The sequence below is a fragment of the Salmo salar genome, chromosome ssa19 (assembly GCF_905237065.1).
Source record: "Salmo salar chromosome ssa19, Ssal_v3.1, whole genome shotgun sequence".
NCBI classification, from domain to species: domain Eukaryota; kingdom Metazoa; phylum Chordata; class Actinopteri; order Salmoniformes; family Salmonidae; genus Salmo; species Salmo salar.
The window spans coordinates 19,589,783-19,610,936 of record NC_059460.1 but is presented as its reverse complement, the minus strand read 5'-3'; the positions used below and the strand labels follow the sequence as shown (position 1 = coordinate 19,610,936).

General features: G+C 41.3%; 1 protein-coding gene across 2 annotated transcripts in view; it reads right to left on the bottom strand.

The window, feature by feature from the left end:
- Window positions 1-20,716, bottom strand: part of LOC106578558 (zinc finger protein 438) — an 89,607-nt gene extending 68,891 nt beyond the window's left edge. For both annotated transcript variants that reach the window (XM_045702148.1, XM_014157536.2), the window contains exon 1: window positions 20,580-20,716. The gene's annotated coding sequence lies outside the window, so the exon portion shown is untranslated. The remainder of the gene's footprint in view (window positions 1-20,579) is intronic.
- Window positions 20,717-21,154: the final 438 nt, after the last annotated feature.

Here is a 21,154-nt window from a genome sequence, read left to right as displayed (position 1 = left end):
TTGCTTTAAGTAGCCCTATGCTATGGAAGTCACGTGACTGTGCTTACTGTAAGGGGGAGCCTACAGTGTGCGACAGACAAGAAAACCAAAACAGAATCATATATAGAAATTGGCGGTCACCATGATGAATGCTCCAGTCCAGATGATTTCAACAGACTTCAAAATAAAGACGAATGAACTAGATGATAAAGTTGAACTATGAGAAGGTCAAACCACTAACTGTGATGTCAAATATAGACAACCTAACTCAGTGTACATGGCACATTTCTAAGCAAAACATACTGGATGCTCCAGAAAGAAGCCAGAAAGTACTTTGTAAGGGAGCATTTACTGTTTTCCGTCAATACTATAGACTAAATATGAGGAATTCTGCTTGCTATGCCAGAACAAAGATGTTGCAGATTTTCTAATCGCATTGCGTTAGACTACATCACAACAAAGATGATTTGCATCATCACATTTTGCATCATTGATGCAATCATGCCAAACACATAGTATTGCATAGACTTAGTTTACATGTTGCGTTTATATTTTTGTTCAGTATATATTGAAGTGTGTCCTTGGAGTGACATCATTTATTGAAATAAATTCAGTCGAAATATGTATTGCGAATAGATAATGAACAGTCATTCAGAGTGCATAGAGGGGATTTTTTACTTGGCGTAACATTGCGCTCTTCAACAGATGTCCCGGGTGACACAGGAAAGGGCAGAATATAAAAGAGAAAATGTGATTGTTACGGTTTAATTCTGCCCCCTTTCATGAATGGAGCCGGGATTTCCTTTTGAAGGTTGATTTGAATATAGACAATTTGGGGCTTTTGCTCTCTGTCTCTGCAAAGATTACAATCTTAATTACTTTCTTAATTAGCTGTGATTCTCAGGGAAAACGTGAGTCATGTCGCTTTTACACAATCTCAGGACATTGAAAATGTAGCCTAGTTCTACATCCTCACACTGATTATCAAGTCTGTCTTTTGCTGACATTTGGAGGAAAAAGCTCACCTTCAGCACATACAAGCTCTGTAATAATAGCCCATCTCTAATTCCAGTGGGTAGAAACGTGAACTGGTCAGCTTTTACTTGTTCACTATTGCAGACTTATAGGACGGTCACATTCCCTGGATTTACGTTGATCGTTTTCTGATGAAAAAGGGCCGGCTTGTGGCAGAGAGAGGCAGACAACATCCTTCCTGTATAATGCTCCCTAGTGGCGCGGTGGTCTAAGGTACTGCATCTCAGTGCTAGAGGCGTCACTACAGACCCTGGTTAGATTCCAGGCTGCATCACAACCGGCAGTGATTGGGAATCCCATAGGGCAGCGCACAAATTGGCCCAGCGTGTTCCGGGTTTGGCCAGGGTAGGCCGTCATTGTAAATAAGAATTTGTTCTTTTAACTGACTTGCCTAGTTAAATTAAGTTGAAATAAAATACATTCTCAGGAAAGCTTGTGATAAATATGGTTCCTCCATGAAGATTCTCACCTGGTGGATCAATGAAGCATTTAGCTAATCAAGAGGAAAGTGGCCGTAGGAAGAATAAGGATAGACGTAAGAGACCATGGAGCAATCGGTGTTAAGTAAATCCAAATGGGTTTATTATTCATTGGATAAATGGACCAGATGGATAGGTTGAGTTACCTTTCTCAGGCCATCACAATATTACTTGTCTCAGTAAATTGACCATGTCTGTTGGTCACAGACTAGCAGCATACACCATAGCATGAGAGAGGTGTTTATTACCTTCATTTAAACAGGAAGGTTATTGAGAAAACATTCCCTTTTCTAATAAAGACCTGCCCAAGAGGTGTGTCACGCTTGGTCACATTGCCTGCTATGGTGAGACCTAGCAACGACTGGAAAGACTGAGAAAGACGAGAGCAAGGGAATGAGAAGGAGGAGTAAGAGGGGATTTCCACATAACACGATCATTCGCATAGCCACTCTAGCTTCGCCTTCATGTGGGTGCTAGCAAGCAGGGTAGGTAGTGCTAGTATCAACAGCCAATCCAGTAGCGTCTGGAAGTTATAACGAGCTTCGATTGGTCGATAGTGTCATGATATCACTGAGTATTTGCATAAAGTTCAGCTTTCCCCAACTTCGGTCCTGCCCTGTTCATGCTCCCTCGCCCATGCTCGCATCGCCCCCTGCCCACTTCACTTCCCTCCATTGAAAATGAAACGGGGCTCCGTTGTTTCATTGCCCCCAACATGTTATGTGGAAATGCATTGTGAGAGAGAGCGACAGAGAGTGCAGGAGAAGGTAAGGTCCAGCTGAGCCAGCTGCATGCTATTACGCCATTCTCCCTCCGCAGGAAATGAGCAATCATTTAACACTGACAGGTACATGCTGAGCCTCGCCATCTCTGCTCTAAAACATACCAAATAATGTATTCCAGCAGTTTAACATTAACCCTAAGGCTCGCTGTACCTTTTTCAAGGTTGATCTCATACCCTTACAGTGTGCGTGCATGTGTGTGCGCGCACACGCACGCTACAAGGGTCTGTTGCCTCTAAGACAGGAAAAACACAACAGACAAAAACTCCTAAAACATCTGAATCACTTCTCTGGTCATGAAAAGCAGTAATTTAGAGGTCTCATGTGAGCTGTAGAAGGCTTATTAGTGTGTCCAACTTGAACTGGGGTGTAGCTGAAGGCCTGCCTTAATGCACTGTCAGGTCTCTCACTCTAAGGAGGGGAGAGGCTGAGCCATCATGCCAGGTACTGGATCTGAGGGACTATTCAGTCGCTCTCTCCACAGTGCTGGGTGAATGAGTCGAACTGCAACCAGGGAGTGATCATACTTCATCACAACAAGAGGCCAAGGGCCTCACTTAAAAATATTGCGTAGAAACTAAATCTAAAATAGTACTTACGAATGGAATTTAGAATGGTCGTACGTATGCATAGAAAAAGTAGGATTATTCCAAAAAAATCCTACGAGCATCATACGCATACTGAAAGGAGATAACCATTGGTAAATAACAATTGTCCTCAGCCTCAGTGCTCGTGCACGACCTTAACCATATATGGTCAAAATCATTCCTTTAACCTGTTGGGAATATACAATGCCGTACCATGAAATACAACTGCGCATCCAAAGAAAGCGAAGAAAAATGTGAAATTCCAAAACTGAAATAGAGGCAGTGGTGTAAAGTACTTAAGTAAAAATACCCCAAAAAACTAATTAAGTAGTATTTTAAAGTATCTGTACTATTTATATTTTTCCAACTTTTACTTCACTACATTCCTAAAGAAAATAATGTACTTCTTACATTTTCCATGACACCCAAAGTTACTCGTTACATTTTGACAGGAAAATGGTCCAATTCACACACTTATCAAGAAAACATCCCCGGTCATCCCTATTGCCTCTGATCTGGCGGACTCACTAAACACAAACGCTTCGTTTGTAAATTATGTCTGAGTGTTGGCGCATGCCCATGGCTAACCGTCAATAATTTAAAAAAAATATAGAATAATTGTGCCGTCTGGTTTGCTTAATATAAGGAAGTTTAAATTATTTATACTTTTACTTTTGATACTTAAGTACATTTCAGCAATTCCATTTACTTTTGAAACTTAAGTATATTTAAAACCAAATACTTAGACCTTTACTCAAGTAGTATTTTACTGGGTGACTTTCACTTTTATTACTTTTACTCAAGTATGACAATTTAGTACTTTTTCCACCACTGAATAGAGGTGCCAGTGTCAGAGATTGAGTACAACCAAAAGGTTTTATTTGACTCGATCAGTTGTGGCTTGACCAGTAAAAAATAAAAAAATTAATAAATAAATAACTACAAAGAGAGGACCAATTCAATCAAGTTGCTTTAGCAACAGGAAATATACTTCAAATAAGTAGAACACTCATCAATAAGCCATCCATTCTCAACAGCTCCCTCCTGTAAGAGTATAGGCCAACATTGCTGTTCTGCAGAATGAACGAATCATACGTTCCATCTGGCCACCGAATTCACCTGCACAAAAAGAGTGGAAGCCTTTTCTGTTCACATAATTGAAATTGTTTTGTGATGGTGATTTTATGGAGATGTGGGTGCCGTCTATTGCTCCGTTCGTATTTGAGAACCCATTGATGGCATCATGGCAAAGAAATACCTCTTGACTTCAACCTGTTGTGCGATGGTGTATGGGAATTGCATGTGTTACTGTTTGTTTTGCCGATGATTGCATCAAAAACATTGGCTTATTAAGGTGCTGAGAGATGACGGTCAACAAGCTCCTGCTGAAAAGTGCCCGTTGCCAAATACCTGACGGTGGATAGCACTTGGATGTGCACCGGAATGGCATTTGTTCACCTTTTTAAACTAGGTATTTCTTAAATCCTCGCAAAAATTCTATAAAATTGGCTTTTTGGAAACGATAGCTGATGAGCAAATCTGTACTTTCTGCAGAAAATGTCCCACCGGTCTCTAAAAACATGCTCTCTGCAAAATGCAGCGTGTGCCAAATCTTTAAACAGAGCAAGATTAGGCATCTTTCCTTCTAGTTCCCATTATCTCAGTCTTTTATAGTATGTCAACAATGGTTTCACTTTCACACGTACCTCTCATTTAACAAATTACTGTACTTTATATGGAGAATTATTGTAACAAACTATAAAGCATGTCAAGATACAGTATGTTGAATTCACAATGGAAATACAATGAAATCAAAAAATGATTTAATTATTACTCTCACAATTTCAACATATAATTTCCCCATTCTATGCTTGACAAGCAGTTCCCTTATTCCACCACTTGGCACTGTGCTACTCATGGTCATGGCTGTGCGTACATTTCCGTGCACTCTCAAGCAAACGTTCATACTGATATTTCACACTTTGCATGAAAATCATCCCATGCATGGTTTACGCACTGATTTATGCCTACGCACGGTTGATAAATGATCCCCAGGAGTGGGATCTCCCTATTCTAACAAAACAAGGCAAGGGACTATTCATCTCAAAATTCAGCCCCAAAATGTTCAGATGCAGCAGTTTGTATCTATTAAACTGTCCGCTTCATTCCTAGTGACATTAACAGCCTGATTTCAAAACAGCAGCAGAACGCTGCACCGTAATCAGAAAGACTTTCTGGAATAAGATCACAGAAATGGAAGATCTCCTTGCTGCCTATGAATTCTAAGATCTGAGAGAGAGAGAAGAATCTTCCTGCTGTCTAATTGAACTCTTCAGGGCAAAAAGATGCCCTGGATCTAGGTTGTCCTAAATATTCTAAACCCCATCTATAATTCTACATGACAAAGTCACATAAAACATCTCTCCTGTGCAAATAATGCTGCTGTGCCATACATTATGATGCACGAATGCACACACACTGCACAGGGGAGGGAGGACAGAGTGGAAGGCAACGAAACAGGCTGCAATAAACAGGAGTCTGTCTGCAGCCCTGTTGTTTTGTCTGTGACAGAACCAACAACCCCTCAGGCACAGGACCCGTCTCTTGCTCCCTTGCTACTAGACAATTATTCCCAAGCACAGATGTCTAATTACTATAAAAACAACTATAGAGATGAGGAATGAACAGATCACCGCCCCGAGCCCTCCGCCTCCCCGACAACATGGCTTCCCTTCTCAATTACACTGGATTACCTTCGATAGGCTGGCTGACCTGTAACATCAGATGCTGCTAAAGCTACTGTGTCTAGTGATGCTGTTGACATAATGCATATAGTGAACCCGAACCTAGGTAACCTTCTGCCTAGGGAAACTATTATGCATAGGCATTTGTCGATCATAGGCTTGAATAAGGAATGGAATGGCCCAAGTCTAGTCTGACCTGGAAGTTTTGTTAGTAACCCACACAATCGCGACGTGCAAGCAAAGACACACACAGCAGAGATCCCACACACTACAATATCTCACAGACAGCTTCGCAGATATTTGGTTTCATTCAGCATCCATTTATCAGCCAATAAAGATCAGCCACTGAAAATCCTACAGCGTCATGCTTTGACCAAGAAGCCTCTGTCCAGACCGACCACTCACATCCCATCCCTTCCCAGTTCCCACATCCCCCAGCACTGCAGCAGGGCTATCCTTAACAGAGTGGCAGGAAGGCCCGCATCTATGGCCTACATCAATCACTTTTATGGGAGTAGGGTGGTGTAAGGTTTAACAAGACATTTTACTCGTCAAGAGACCCGACATTACACAACCATAAAACGATGAGGTCCACAAATCTCTGTCTGACATTGTGAGCAGGCCTTGTTGTGCGGTCGGTCTTCGATGGACGGCATTGCCTCTAAATAGAATAGGGGAGTCAAGATTCTGGGTTGCCTTGCCTACATGAGCTGCAAAATATCTTGCAAAATAAGAAAAATACTTTTTTTTTGTTTTGTTTTAACAATGTACCCAGAAGAATTATATTCAAGCACAAAAGGTATATTTAAAATAAAACCATCCAAGATCTTTAAAATAAAACCATCTAAGAGATCTATGATCATCATTTCTCAAACTGCAGGGTGAAAGAGCCTAGCTAGCTCCTAGGTCCACATCCTCCTCTGTAACAGAGCATGAAATACAGCTCTGGGGTTTATAGAGAGCCAGCTGAGCCACCATTCACCCGACTGTGTCATTTTCCTCGGAGCCTGTGCCATAGCTGGAGCGGCTCCACTGACCAGGGGCGTCTGTGGTCTGCCCTGTGCGCCAGGCAGTCGGCCTGGTCTGGTAGTGGACCGGTGAGGCACTGCGGCAGGGCAGGCTCCCTGCCCCTGACGCAGAGCACCCGCGCTGGGGAACATCTGAGTAATGTCAGGGTAACCTGATCCAGCCAGAGAGGAGGAGGTAGGGAGGGGGAGTGAGCTAAGCTGACGCCTAAATCATAGCAGGAGGATGGAGGGAGAGAAAGAAAGAAAGAAAGAAAGAAAGAAAGAAAGAAAGAAAGAAAGAAAGAAAGAAAGAAAGAAAGAAAGAAAGAAAGAAAGAAAGAAAGAAAGAAAGAAAGAAAGAAAGAAAGAAAGAAAGAAAGAAAGAAAGAAAGAAAGAAAGAAAGAAAGAAAGAAAGAAAGAAAGAAAGAAAGAAAGAAAGAAAGAAAGAAAGAAAGAAAGAAAGAAAGAAAGAAGAAAGAAAGAAAGAAAGAAAGAAAGAAAGAAAGAAAGAAAGAAAGAAAGAAAGAAAGAAAGAAAGAAAGAAAGAAAGAAAGAAAGAAAGAAAGAAAGAAAGAAAGAAAGAAAGAAAGAAAGAAAGAAAGAAAGAAAGAAAGAAAGAAAGAAAGAAGGCCTGGAGACAGGAGGATGAACGTAAACTAAACTTCTCCCTCCTGCCTCTGAGCACACGTACGTGCCACACCCACTGCTGGGCTAGGGAGTTACATAGAGATGACAGGGAGTGGGCATGGAATTCAAACTTACTGCATGCCATGTCATATCATGTCACGGACATATTTCAATACATAATGCCTACACGAAACAAACTACACGTACGTTTTCTCCCATGCTTGCGCAATTAAGTGACTTAGCAGGCATAGATTTGAAAAATATGAATAAATAAAACTATGAGTATTTAGAGGGGAAAAGCCCAGCACATGTAGGCTATTAATGTGCATCTCTACCAGCCTATATGGACCAACGTCGACTTGAATCTATCATATCCTAACTAAACAAGGTATTGTCTTTTCTGCTTCTCCTCACCGGTGACCCAGGCATCATTACAGCATTTCCCTTGACTCCTTCCTTACAGAGCTTCGAGTTTACATAATGAGAGACGGTTTCATTTCACATGCTCTCAGTCCAGCTAGGTGCTTTTATGACTGAAACAGGATGTCGTGAGTCGGCGTCATTTCAGCTTTCTCATGTTATTATTACAACTTCATTACTGAACACCGGACACACGGTTTCCTCTTATCAACTGATGGTGGCTCAGAACTGGCGCCAGAGAACGTGATTATTACATGGAAATACAGTACGTTCAGCCTATTACTGGACAATAAACCACTGAAATACCGATGAATAACTGAAGTGGCTTACTAAGCATAACGTGTCACATACACTGAGTATACCAAACATTATAAACACCTTTGTATTGAGTTGCATCCCCTTTTGCTCTCAGAACAGCCTCAATTCGTCGGGACATGGACTCTACAAGGTGTCTAAAGCGGTCCACAGGGATACTGGCCGATGTGAACTCTGCTTCACACAGTTGTGTCAAGCTGGCTGGATGTCCTTTGAGTGGTGGACCATTCTTGATACACACAGGAAACTATTGAGCGTGAAAAACCCAGCAGTGTTGCAGTTCTTGACACAAATCGGTATGCATGGCACGTACCACCCAGTGGTATAAAGTACTTAAATCAAAATACATGAAAGTACTACTTTAGTATCTGTACTTTACTATTTATATTTGACAACTTTTACTCTACTACATTCCTAAAGAAAAGTATATACTTTTTACTTCATACATTTTCCCTGACACCCAGAAGTACTCAATACATTTTGAATGCTTAGCAGGACAGAAATTCTAAAATTCACCCACTTATGAAGAGGACATCCCTGGTCATCCCTGCTTGCCTCTGATCTGGCGGACTCACTAAACACATGGTTTGTTTGTAAATGACGTCAGAGTGTTGGAGCGTGCACCTGGCTATCCGTAAATTTAAATAAACAAGAAAATGATGCCGTCTGGTTTGCTTAATATAAGGAATTTGAAATAATTTATACTTTTACTTTTGATACTTAAGTATATTTTAGAAATTACATTTACTTTTGATAGTTAAGTATATTTTAAACCAAATACTTTTATATGTAGCCTAGGCCTACTGGTTGTATGAATTTGGGATCTATCTTCCCACAACTGTCCCAGAGTCTGTTGGGAATAGGCAATTTCTTTCCCGACAAGCTGACCAATAGAATAGGTCAACTTTTCTACTATAAGGGATAGTAAGATTGATTCATTACTCATCTTGTTGAATGAGGAAAATTAAATATGGACAGTTATTCTAACATCTTCAAAGTGCACGTTACAATTCGGTAAGTAGGACTTGACATCGTTGCATCCTCGACTTACATGTTCTGTTAATATGAATGACTATAATCTAAAAATATGATTTCTGTCATTCTGAACACCGTGGTTGGAAGCCCTAACCAGGTTATGCACCTAATGCATAGGGGTCCGGCAGATTTCTCAAATTTCTGGCAAATTAAAATGTTGCCGGTCAAATGTCCGACACCACATTTTCCTAACAGAAACGCGCTACTACCTTTCAAAAGGTACTTAAATATTTTCTTGCCTATTCACCCTTTGAATGGCACACATTCACAATCCATCTCTCAACTGTCTCACGGCATAAAAATCCTTCTCCCCTTCATCTACACGGCTTTAACGTGACATCAATAAAGGATCATAGCTTTCACCTGGATTCACCTGTTCTGTCATGGAAAGAGCAGATGTTTATAATGTTTTGTATACTCAGTGTTTAAGTCGACTCTATTAAAAGTGTACATCAAAAACTGACACGTTCTTGTCAGAAAGTTAAACCACGTCCACTTCACACACTGTCAACTGTCACCATAAATACACGTCCAAACGACGTCCATTCCTTTATTACGAAGTCAGGAAGCATCTTGAATTCAAATTTAATTCCCTATTTTCTAGGGAGCACAATTTAGGCCTAACCAGTGACTGACTGAAACATTCACTAGCCTATTTCTGTACCTGTACCACATCCAGCCATCCACAATATGGACCTTATTCATTATTCAGACTTATATGCACTTTCCTTTTCCTCTGACAAGCTGTTCTTCTGCAGGCCTGAATAGATATTAAAACCTCTTGAGCATCTGATCCCGTTAGCGGGATCAAAATCCAGCGAAAAATCATATCGCCAATTAGCATTAAAAAAATATCATAATTTTTTACAAAAATAAAAAAAATTTTTTTTTTTTTTTTATGGATACACCTCTCCTGAATCGACCCACGTCGTCCGATTTCAAAAAGGTTTTACAGGAAAAGCAAATCATTAGATTATATTAGATGAGTCCATCGTAAAAAGCAGCTTCATAGCCATTTTCCGACCAACCACTTCCATCACATATAATCAATAAACAGCTAAATGTAGCACTAACCTTTTACAAACTTCATCAGATGGCACCCCTAGGACATCATGTTATACAATGCATGCATTCTTTTGTTCAATAAAGGTCATATTTATATATAAAAACAGCATTTTACATCTCTGTCTGACGTTGACTACCTAATTTCCCCTCAAAAGCGTCCCGGTAAACAATGCTACGTTTCAATAAATTGCTATACTATAACGATTTTTTAAATGTATATTGTCAATCTAACATTTATAGATGAATATCTCTTGAGAACACCCGTCATACCAGATTTTAAATTAACTTTACTGGGTAATCACACTTTGCGATAAAAGGAGATGCGATACTCAGAAAATCAGCTAATATACAGTGCTCGGCGCCATCTTGGACGCAACAGTATGAACCATCTCATCTTCTATAATATTGTCAATAATCGCCTACCTTTAGTTGTCTTCATCAGAAAGCATCCCAGGTCCACAACAGATGTATTTTCGGTCAAAAAGTCCATACTTCACGTTCCATTAGCCTGATGTTGGTAGCGCGTCCTATGGCTCTCTCCAAGCGCAGCTCTGAAGTTCATAATGAAAGCAATCCTCGCGCATGTAGGTTCGTTCAAACATGTCAAACGTTGTATAAAATAAATCTTCAGGGCCTCTAACACCAAGAGAGCCAATAAGATTCGAGGGGGATGATGTCATGGCCTTTAAAACCGTTTCCAAAGGTGGGGGCAGACATGGCCGCCGGCGTCATAATGGTGATGGCCCATCCCCTGTGACCAATTTCAAACTCCTGTCATTCACTGAGTTTTGACTCTATAAGGCTCAAACCACTGTGAAAGGACTGGCGACATCTAGTGGAAGCAATAGGAAGTGCCAAAATATTCCTAAACCCCTGTGTTTTTCAATGGGATAGGTTTAAAGTCAATACAACACATCAGGTATCCACTTCCTGTCAGAAAATGTCTCAGGTTTTTGCCTGCCAAATGAGTTCTGTTATACTCACAGACACCATTCAAACAGTTTTAGAAACTTTAGAGTGTTTTCTATCCATATATAATAAGTATATGCATGCCCTATCTTCTGAGTTTGATTAGTAGGCCGTTGAAAATGGGAACGATTTTTTTTCAAAATGCGCTGTGGCGCCCCCTATCCTAGGGTATCCTCAAGAGGTTTTAAGGCCTTCTGATTAAGGTAGGGCTGAGTCACTAGAATCTTTCATGAAACACCTTCCAGGTAGAAAACATCTTGAGGTAGGTTAGGCTGGTCAACTTATTTTACAGATGTTTTCATCATTCAAGCTGATAGGCAAAGAGACTTGAGGGAAATCCAGCAAAAATTGTAGGCTATATAATTTTGGCAAAATGTTAATACTGGATTGAATTTACCATTTTGTAAAATGTGCATTTCTAAGAAAAACTTGATGTCCCATTTGACAGCAAGATTACAACCTCAATGACCATAACATTGAGAATACATTACACATAAAATACAGAATGTACTGTATATGGATGTGTATACTTTGGCATGTAGGTATAGTCTCACCTTGCATAGCAGCTCTCAGTTTATACCATGATATGATACTTCTCCCATACAGGCTAACTAGTCTCCAAGACCGACCTCCTGTCTTCTATCATAAAGACTTGGCACGCGTCTAACATACCTTCTTGTTCTTTCAACAATAAACACAAGGGTGAGCTTTAGAATTTAAAAAGTCTACAGAGTTGAGATGAGTAGAGCTAAGCATAAATTCACTCTTCGCTCTTGCAACAAATGGGCGATAGCGACATAATTGACCGGAATTATTAAATAAACAGACAAGTTTCTTTCGACCCTCATCACCCCCTCCTCCTCCTCCCTTTCCCCTGCCTCTCTCACCCCTTTCCCCTCCTCACCCCTTTCCCCTCCTCTCCCCTCCTCCCTCCCTCCCTCCCTCCCTCCCTCCCACCACCCCTCTCCTCTCACCACATGTGAAACCACACTGTAGCTCCTAACATGCCAAAGTAAGCGCTCCACATCTTTCAAACAGAGTGTGTTTACAATAGATCAGAGTCCCACACTTCCACTGGATTTCACTGTACTGTATTGGACTTTATTAATAAAATAAAACAGAGGGAATCCCTTTTTAGTGTAACATGATATATAAGAAATGCATGACCAAAAGTATGTGGACACCTACTCGTCAAACATCTCATTCCAAAATCACGGGCATAAATATAGAGTCGGTCCCCCATTTACTGCAATAACAGCCTCCACTCTTATGGGAAGGCTTTCCACTAGATGTTGGAACATTGCTGTGGGGACTTGCTTCCATTCAGACACGAGAATTATTGAAGGCAGGCACTGATGTTGGGTGATTAGGCCTGGCTTGCAGTTGGTGTTCCAATTCATCCCAAAAGGTGTTCGATGGGGGTGAGGTCAGGGTTCTGTGCAGGCCAGTCAAGTTCTTCCACACCGATCTCGAGAAACCATTTCTGTATGGACCTCGCTTTGTGCACAGGGGCATTGTCATGCTAAAACATTTAAGTGCCTTCCCCAAACTGTTGCTACAAAGTTGGAAGCACAGAATCATCTAGAATGTAATTGTATGCTATAGCATTAAGATTTTCCTTCACTCGAACTAAGGGGACCAAACCATGAAAAACACTCCCAGATCATTATTCCTCCTCCACCAAACTTTGCAGTTGGCACTATGCATTGGGGCAGCTAGCGTTGCCTTGGCATCCGCCAAACCCATATTCATCCATCGGACTGCCAGATAGTGAAGCCTGATTCATCACTCCAGAGAAAGCATTTCCACTGCTCCAGAGTCCAATGACGGCGACCCTAACATCACTCCAGCCGCCGACGCTTGGTGATCTTAGGCTTGTGTGCGTGCGTCCGCTCGGCCATGGAAACCCATTTCATTAAGCTACCAACGAACAGCTCTTGTCCCAAGGACCGATGATTTTTACACGCTACGCACTTCAGCACTCGGCAGTCCTGTTCTGTGAGCGTGTGTGGCCTACCACTTCTCGGCTGAGCTGTTGGTGCCCCCAGACGTTTTCACTTCACAATAACACCACTCTCAATTGACCAGGGCAGCACTAGCAGAGTAGATATTTGACAAACTGACTTGTTCGAAAGGTAGAATCCTATGACGGTGCCACGTTGAAAGTCACTGAGCTCTTCAGTAAGGCCATTTGACTGCTGATGTTTGTCTATGGAGAATGCATGGCGGTGTGCTCAATTTTATACACCTGTCAGCAACAGGTTTGGCTGAAATAACCGAATCCACTAATTTGAAGGGGTATCCACATACATTCATATATATAGGGTATCATTAGCAACACATGCTATTCGTAGCTATGAAATATACAGGCTGTGGTCCAGTCAATAGAGAGATCGGAGTAGGCCTATTTGTCCACATGCTGCTCATGGAAAGCAAAATAAAAGCGATTTGGTAAGGATATCACCCTGGAACAAAACATCTTCATTGTTTTGTCTTGGGCTAAGATTTTAAAATGGCTCTTCCTTAGTGGAAAGTTCCCCCTTTTCCACCCTGCCATCATAAATCCACCTCAGTGAATCACATTATAGGCCTCCCTCTCTTGGTGTGTCCTCAGAAACACTGAGTGTGCATATTCAATGTTTCTCCTCACATTTATGCCTAGGCCAACTGCCATTCATCTGACTGAATTCAGTTATTTTCTCTGTCATCATGAAATAGGAAATGCAATGTTTTAAGGGGAACATGTTTACAACATCTATATTATAATATGCTGCGCATTCTAAGCTGCGGGAGGATCTACAATTTTGTACCGATATCCTTCATTTTAGAATCAAAAGAAGCGTGCCGTCCTCTTACATTCCACTTGCCACTTTATAATGGGCTGGGTTTTGTATTTATTTTGTTTTTTACGGTTTCTGTGTTTGAAATGGCATGGTTATTAATGGAGATTCAGCTGTCATAACGCAATTGATAAGCATTTGTAGGCCCGTTTTGAATATGTAGAATGATGGCTAATTTAACCTTGCTACAGAATTGTTAACAGGATACAGTTGAAGTCAGAAGTTTACATACACCTTAGCCAAATAAATTTAACTCAGTTTTTCACAATTCCTGACATTTAATCCTAGTAAAAAATTCCCTGTCTTAGGTCAGTTAGGATCAAAACTTTATTTTAAGAATGTGAAATGTCAGAATAATAGTAGAGAGAATGATTTATTTCAGCTTTTATTTCTTTCATCACATTCCCAGTGGGTGAGAAGTTTACATACACTCAATTAGTATTTGGTAGCATTGCTGTTAAATTGTTTAACTTGGGTCAAACGTTTTGGGTAGCCTTCCACAAGCTTCCCACAATAAGTTGGATGAATTTTGGCCCATTCCTCCTGACAGAGCTGGTGTAACGGAGTCAGGTTTGTAGGCATCCTTGCTCGCACACACTTTTTCAGTTCTGCCCACAAATATTCATTAGGATTGAGGTCAGGGCTTTGTGATGGCCACTCCAATACCTTGACTTTGTTGTCCTTAAGCCATTTTGCCACAACTTTGGAAGTATGCTTGGGGTCATTGTCCATTTGGAAGACCCATTTGCAACCAAGCTTCAACTTCCTGACTGATGTCTTGAGATGTTGCTTTAATATATCCACATAATTTTCCTGCCTCATGATGCCATCTATTTTGTGAAGAGCACCAATCCCTCGTGCAGCAAAGCACCCCCAGCAATGATGCTGCCACCACCGTGCTTCACGGTTGGGATGGTGTTCTTTCGGCTTGCTAGCCTCCTCCTTTATCCTCCAAACATAACGATGGTCATTATGGCCAAACAGTTCCATTTTTGTTTCATCAGACCAGAGGACATTTCTACAAAAAGTAGGATCTTTGTTCCCATGTGCAGTTGCAAACCGTAGTCTGGCTTTTTTTTTAATGGCGGTTTTGGAGCAGTGGCTTCTTCCTTGCTGAGCAGCCTTTCAGGTTATGTCGATTTAGAACTCGTTTAACTGCGGATATAGATCATTTTATACCCGTTTCCTCCATCTTCACAAGGTCCTTTGCTGTTGTTCTAGGATTTATTTGCACTTTTCGCACCAAAGTACGTTCATCTCTAGGAGACAGAACACGTCTCCTTCCTGAGCGGTATGACGGCTGTGTGGTTCCATGGTGTTTATACTTGCGTACCATTGTTTGTACAGATGAACGTGGTACCTTCAGGTGTTTGGAAATTGCTCCCAAGGATGAACCAGACTTGGAGGTCTACAATTTTTTGTCTGAGGTCTTGGCTGATTTCTTTTGATTTCCCATGATGATTTCCCATGATGTCAAGCAAAGAGGCACTGAGTTTCAAGGTAGGCCTTGAAATACATCCACAGGTACACCTCCAATTGACTCAAATTATGCCAATTAGCCTATCAGAAGCTTCTAAAGCCATGACATCATTTTCTGGACTTTTCCAGCTGTTTGAAGGCACAGTCAACTTAGTGTATGTAAACTTCTGACCCACGGGAAATGAAATACAGTGAATTATAAGTGAAATAATCTGCCTGTTGGAAAAATTACTTGTGACATGTGTAACCGATGTGAAATGGCTAGTTAGTTAGCGGTGGTGCGCGCTAATAGCGTTTCAATCGGTGACGTCACTCACTCTGAGACTTGAAGTAGGGTTTCCCCTTGCGTTGCAAGGGCTGCGGCTTTTGTGGCGCGATGGGTAACGATGCTTCGTGGGGTGTCAGTTGTTGATGTGTGCAAGGGTCCCTGGTTCGAGCCCGGGTTGAGGCGAAGAGAGGGACGGAACCTACACTGTTACATTGATGCTGTTGACCCGGATCATTGGTTGCTGCGGAAAAGGAGGAGGTCAAAGGGGGGGTGAGTGTAACCGATGTGAAATGGCTAGTTAGTTAGCGGTGGTGCGCGCTAATAGCGTTTCAATCGGTGACGTCACTCACTCTGAGACTTGAAGTAGGGTTTCCCCTTGCGTTGCAAGGGCCGCGGCTTTTGTGGCGCGATGGGTAACGATGCTTCGTGGGGTGTCAGTTGTTGATGTGTGCAAGGGTCCCTGGTTCGAGCCCGGGTTGAGGCGAAGAGAGGGACGGAACCTACACTGTTACATCATGCACAAAGTAAATGTCCTAACCGATTTGCCAAAACGAGTTTGTTAACAAGAAATTTGTGGAGTGGTTGAAAAACGAGTTTTAATGACTCCAACCTAAGTGTATGTAAACTTCCGACTTCAACTGTATGTGATTCTCCATACCCGTTACAAGTTCGCTAATGGAAAGCCTTGCATGGAATTTTTCAATTAACTTGTTAAAACCTGTTGGGGCTAGGGGGCAGTATTTTCACAGCCGGATGAAAAACGTACCCAATTTAAACGGGTTACTACTCTGGCCCAGAAAATAGAATATGCATATTATTAGTAGATTTGGATAGAAAACACTCTGAAGTTTCTAAAACTGTTTGAATGGTGTCTGTGAGTATAACAGAACTCATATGGCAGGCAAAAAACCTGAGAAAAATTGAATCAGGAAGTGGGAGAAATTAGAAATGTAGTTTTTCTTTTGAATCCCTTGAAAAACTACAGTGACATAGGATTTACGTTGCACCTCTCAACTCTTCCATTGGCTGTCAACAATCTTTAGGAACTGGTTTCATCCGTCACCTGTTACCGGGCAGAAAATTGTGGCTCAGTCAATCACTAGCCAGTCTGAGGACAGGTGTCTTATGACGCGCATGCACATGACTTCGTTGTTTTTTATTTTTCTTCTGGGATGAATACCTATTGCCCGGTTGTAAAATTATTGCAATTTTACGTTACAAAATACCCTAAATGATTGATTGTAAACAACGTTTGACGTGTTTCTACAAACGGTAATGGAACTTTTAACATTTTGTCTATGGATTTGCGTCCACGCCACATGGCATTGTAAAGTGTTCTGGATGGGTCAACAAAACGGATGTATTTGGACATAAATGATGGACTTTGCAGAACAAATGAACATTTCTTGTGGAAGTGGGTGCCCATCCGAGTGCATTCCGCTGAAGATCAGCAAAGGTAAGTAAACATTTTGAACATATTTTTAGAGATTTGTCGACGCTGTGGTTGTAGACTAACTGTATAGCTTAGCATTGAAGGCTAAGTTCTGTACTCAGAATATTGAACAATGTGCTTTTTTCCCGTAAAGTTATTTTGAAATCTGACAAAGTGGTTGCATAAAGGAGTAGATTATCTCTAATTCTTTAAATAATTGTTATACATTTTTTCAACATTTAGGAGTTCTTCTGTAAATGAAATGTGCCTATTCACCGGTAGTTATGGGGAGAAAACATTTTCTGAACGTCATGCGTAATGTAAAAATTGGGTTTTTGGATATAAATATAAACTTGATTGTCCTAGGAGTGTCATCTGATGAAGATTGTCAAAGGTTAGTGCTTAATTTTAGCTGTATATCTGGTTTTGTGATGGCTATCCGTGCTTGGAAAATAGCTTTTTTTTTTGCTAAGGTGCTATGCTAAAATAATGTTTTGCTTTCACCGTAAAGCCTTTTTGAAATCAGACAATGTGATTGAATAAACGAGTAGAGTATCTTTAAAATGCCGTATAACACTTGAATTTTAATTTTGAGATGATTTTGTTTTGAATTTCGCGCCGTGCTCTCTCACTGGTTGTTGTCCAACCAATCCCTTTAGCGGGATTGTATCCTCTAGAGGTTAATGGCGATACTTTGTTCATTCTCGAATTTCTGAACAAAAACATCTTAGAAATGTCTGTGTCCAGTTGCAGGTGGTTCTACAAAAAAACAGTGAAAAGTCAGAGAGATATTAAATCGACGCTTTGCACAGAGTGAGGAGTTCCCTTGCCATTTTAGCTGACGGCAGGTTAGTAACTTTTGCAACCAAATGATTTTATTGTGCCTGTCCGGTCGCATACAAACTTATGGTCACACAAGGTGCCACTGGTGGATTCAAAATGAGTAGCCTAACAGTTATTTACATGGCCCCAGTTGCATTTTTAAACAAATGTATTTTTCTGTACGAAATCAATCATATGTATACATAGGGTGACAGTGAGCAATTGACCGTGAGCAAAATAACCACAGACGGGAAGTTGACAATGGCTTATTAATAAGCATAAATAAACTGTATTTCTATTTGCAGTCCTCAAAGACAAATTTCAATTCAATCTAATTAACCAGATCCAATGATCTACCGCCCGCAAGGCTGGGTGCCGCTAGTGCAAGGGGTGGGCAAAGTACTTTTTTCTCCCCAATTTCGTGGTATCCAATTGGTAGTTACAGCCTTGTCCGTACGGGAGTAGCAGCAATGGGACTCGGGAGAGGCGAAGGTCGAGAGCCGTGCCTCCTCCGAAACACAACCCAGCCAAGCCGCACTGCTTCTTGACACAGTGCACCTGGCTACCGTGTCAGCGTGCACTGCGCCCGGCCCACCACAGGAGTCGCTAGAACGCGATGGGAACAAGGAAATCTTCGACCTGACAAACCCTCTCCTAATCCAGACAATGCTGGACCAATTGTGCCCTGCCTCATGGGTCTCCCAGTCACAGACATCTGTGACACAGCCTGGGATCAAACCCTGGTCTGTAGTAACGCCTCAAGCACTGCGATGCAGTGCCTTAGACCGCTGCGCCACCCGGGAGGCCCCAGCAAATTGTTCGAACAAACAATTGGTCCCCCAAAAATGCGGCCAGCCGTTGAATTTCCAAATCCCGATGTGGCCCTCGACCCAAAAAAGTTTGCCCACCCCTGCGCTAGTGCATCATTATAACATTGCGCTAACAAATAGTATTATACCTCCCTGAGCGGAAGTGAGAAACTGAAATCATCACATGAGAAAGGCCATACTACAGGTGTGCATCCTATTTGTTATTTTACCTTTATTTAACCAGGTAGGCCAGTTAAGAACAAGTTCTCATTTACAACTGCGACCTGGCCAAGATAAAGCAAAGCAGTGCGACAAAAACATCAAAGTTACACATGGGATAAACAAACGTACAGTCAATTGCACAATAGAAAAATCTATATACAGTGTGTGCAAATGTAGTAAGATTAGGGAGGTAAGGCAATAAGTAGGCCAGAGTGGCGAAATAACTACAATTTAGCATTAACACTGGAGTGATAGATGTGCAGATGATGATGTGCAAGTAAAGATACTGGGGTGCAAAAGAGCAAAAAAATACCAATATGGGGATGAGGTAGTTGGGTGTGCTATTTACAGATGGGCTGTGTATAGGTGCAGTGATCGGTAAGCTACCCTGACAGCTGATGCTTCAAGTTAGTGAGGGAGATCGAAGTCTCCAGCTTCAGTGATTTTTGCAGTTCATTTCAGTCATTGGCAGCAGAGAACTGGTAGGAAAGGTGGCCAAAAGAGGTGTTGGCTTTGGGGATGACCAGTGAAATATACCTGCTGGAGCGAACTCTGAAAATGGATGGGGGCAATCAATTCACATATGGTGTCCAGGGCACAGCTGGGGGCTGAGGGGGGTCTATAACAAGCGGCAACAGTGAGAGACTTATTTCTGGAAAGGTGGATTTTTAAAAGTAGAAGCTTGAACTGTTTGGACACAGACCTGGATAGTATGACAGAACTCTGCAGGCAACTCTACCCCGTTTGGCAGTTCTATCTTGACAGAAAATGATGTTGTTGGGGATGGAGATTTCTGAATTTTTGGTGGCCTTCCTATTTTCTCTTCTTACAAAACCACTTACGGCACAAGTAGTGAACGTTTCAACAAATGATTCAATTTGCCTATTCAACCGTGGCACTGGGGATTTATCTACAGTCCACTATCAGTTCCACTGTATCTCTCTGGCACCTGCACAGGTAGATGTAGCCACGCAGTTACATGATTCCTATCATACTGCTTTTCCAATTGCAAATACGAATGGCAAAATAAAGCTAGTCTGTTTTCTTATGTTGGCTGATCGTGAAGGTGCCATGGACGAAATACTGACCTATATGACGGTTGTCACTAGTTACCACAGCCACAAAATCAAACCCCGTCTATTTCTACAATGTATCTTCTTAAAATGTGATTTAAACCTAACATTAACCACACTGTTAACCTGTATGCCTAACCTAAAATTCAGACCAAAAGTCAACAACAACAAAAGACATTTTACGATAGAGCCAATTTTGACTTTGTGGCTGTGGTAACTAGAGGAAACTCTTATGCATTATGACATGACTTGATACATGACCTAGTCTACTGTAGCTAAATGCATGGCACAAAAAGAATATGCACGACTTTCATGTTTGAAAATCAGTTGAAATCACACATTCACAGCTATTTCGCACACCTAAACACACTGGTTGTACACTGGTAGCGTGTGTTTTTCCTGATATTCAATGTTATGAAAAGGCCAAAGAAGCCTGCTATCGCTCCCTCTGTATCCTTACTTTCCTATTGGCTGAAATTAACATCGTAATATCATTGCACAGCAAGCTCATTACCATTTTGATTTATTTTCTATTGGCAACCGTGCAAAGGCTTAGACGAAATTGTAGAGTTACTTTCAGACATCTCACCTGTATCCCTGGTTGTTTTGGAGGCTTCTTCGTTAATTTGTCAATTGCGACATATTCATTTCTTGTAGAACGGCAGACCTTCATAACTGTTTGTCTACAGCCATTTTGAGCTATACCTCGAGCTAAAGATGACGGGGGAGAGAGTAGTAAGTCGCTGCTCTTTCAATCAAAATCTTACTCAAATTTATGTTGGTAATAGTGAGACAAATAGAAACTGAAAACATCGTTTGATTTTATTTCGATTTTTTTTCATGCATTTTGTCAAGAATGGAATGTGTTACAATCGCATAGTTCCCGAAACCCCCTTTTTGAGTGAAATGGTATGTCTCTTAGAATACTCGGTTAGCTCGTCAAATGTAGCCAATCAGCGACGTTGAAATGTAATCCTCCAAATTATCAATATAAAGGGGATTTGACGCTTGCAAGTACAGTAGAGGTATAATGATAAAACATTTCAGACAGTTTTTTCATCTTCAATCAGTATTTGAATTTACCATTATGAACAGCCCTGCAATGCTCTGTGCTCCCGGTCAAGATCTCTGCATACACAATATAATAAGTAGCCTATGCTTTCC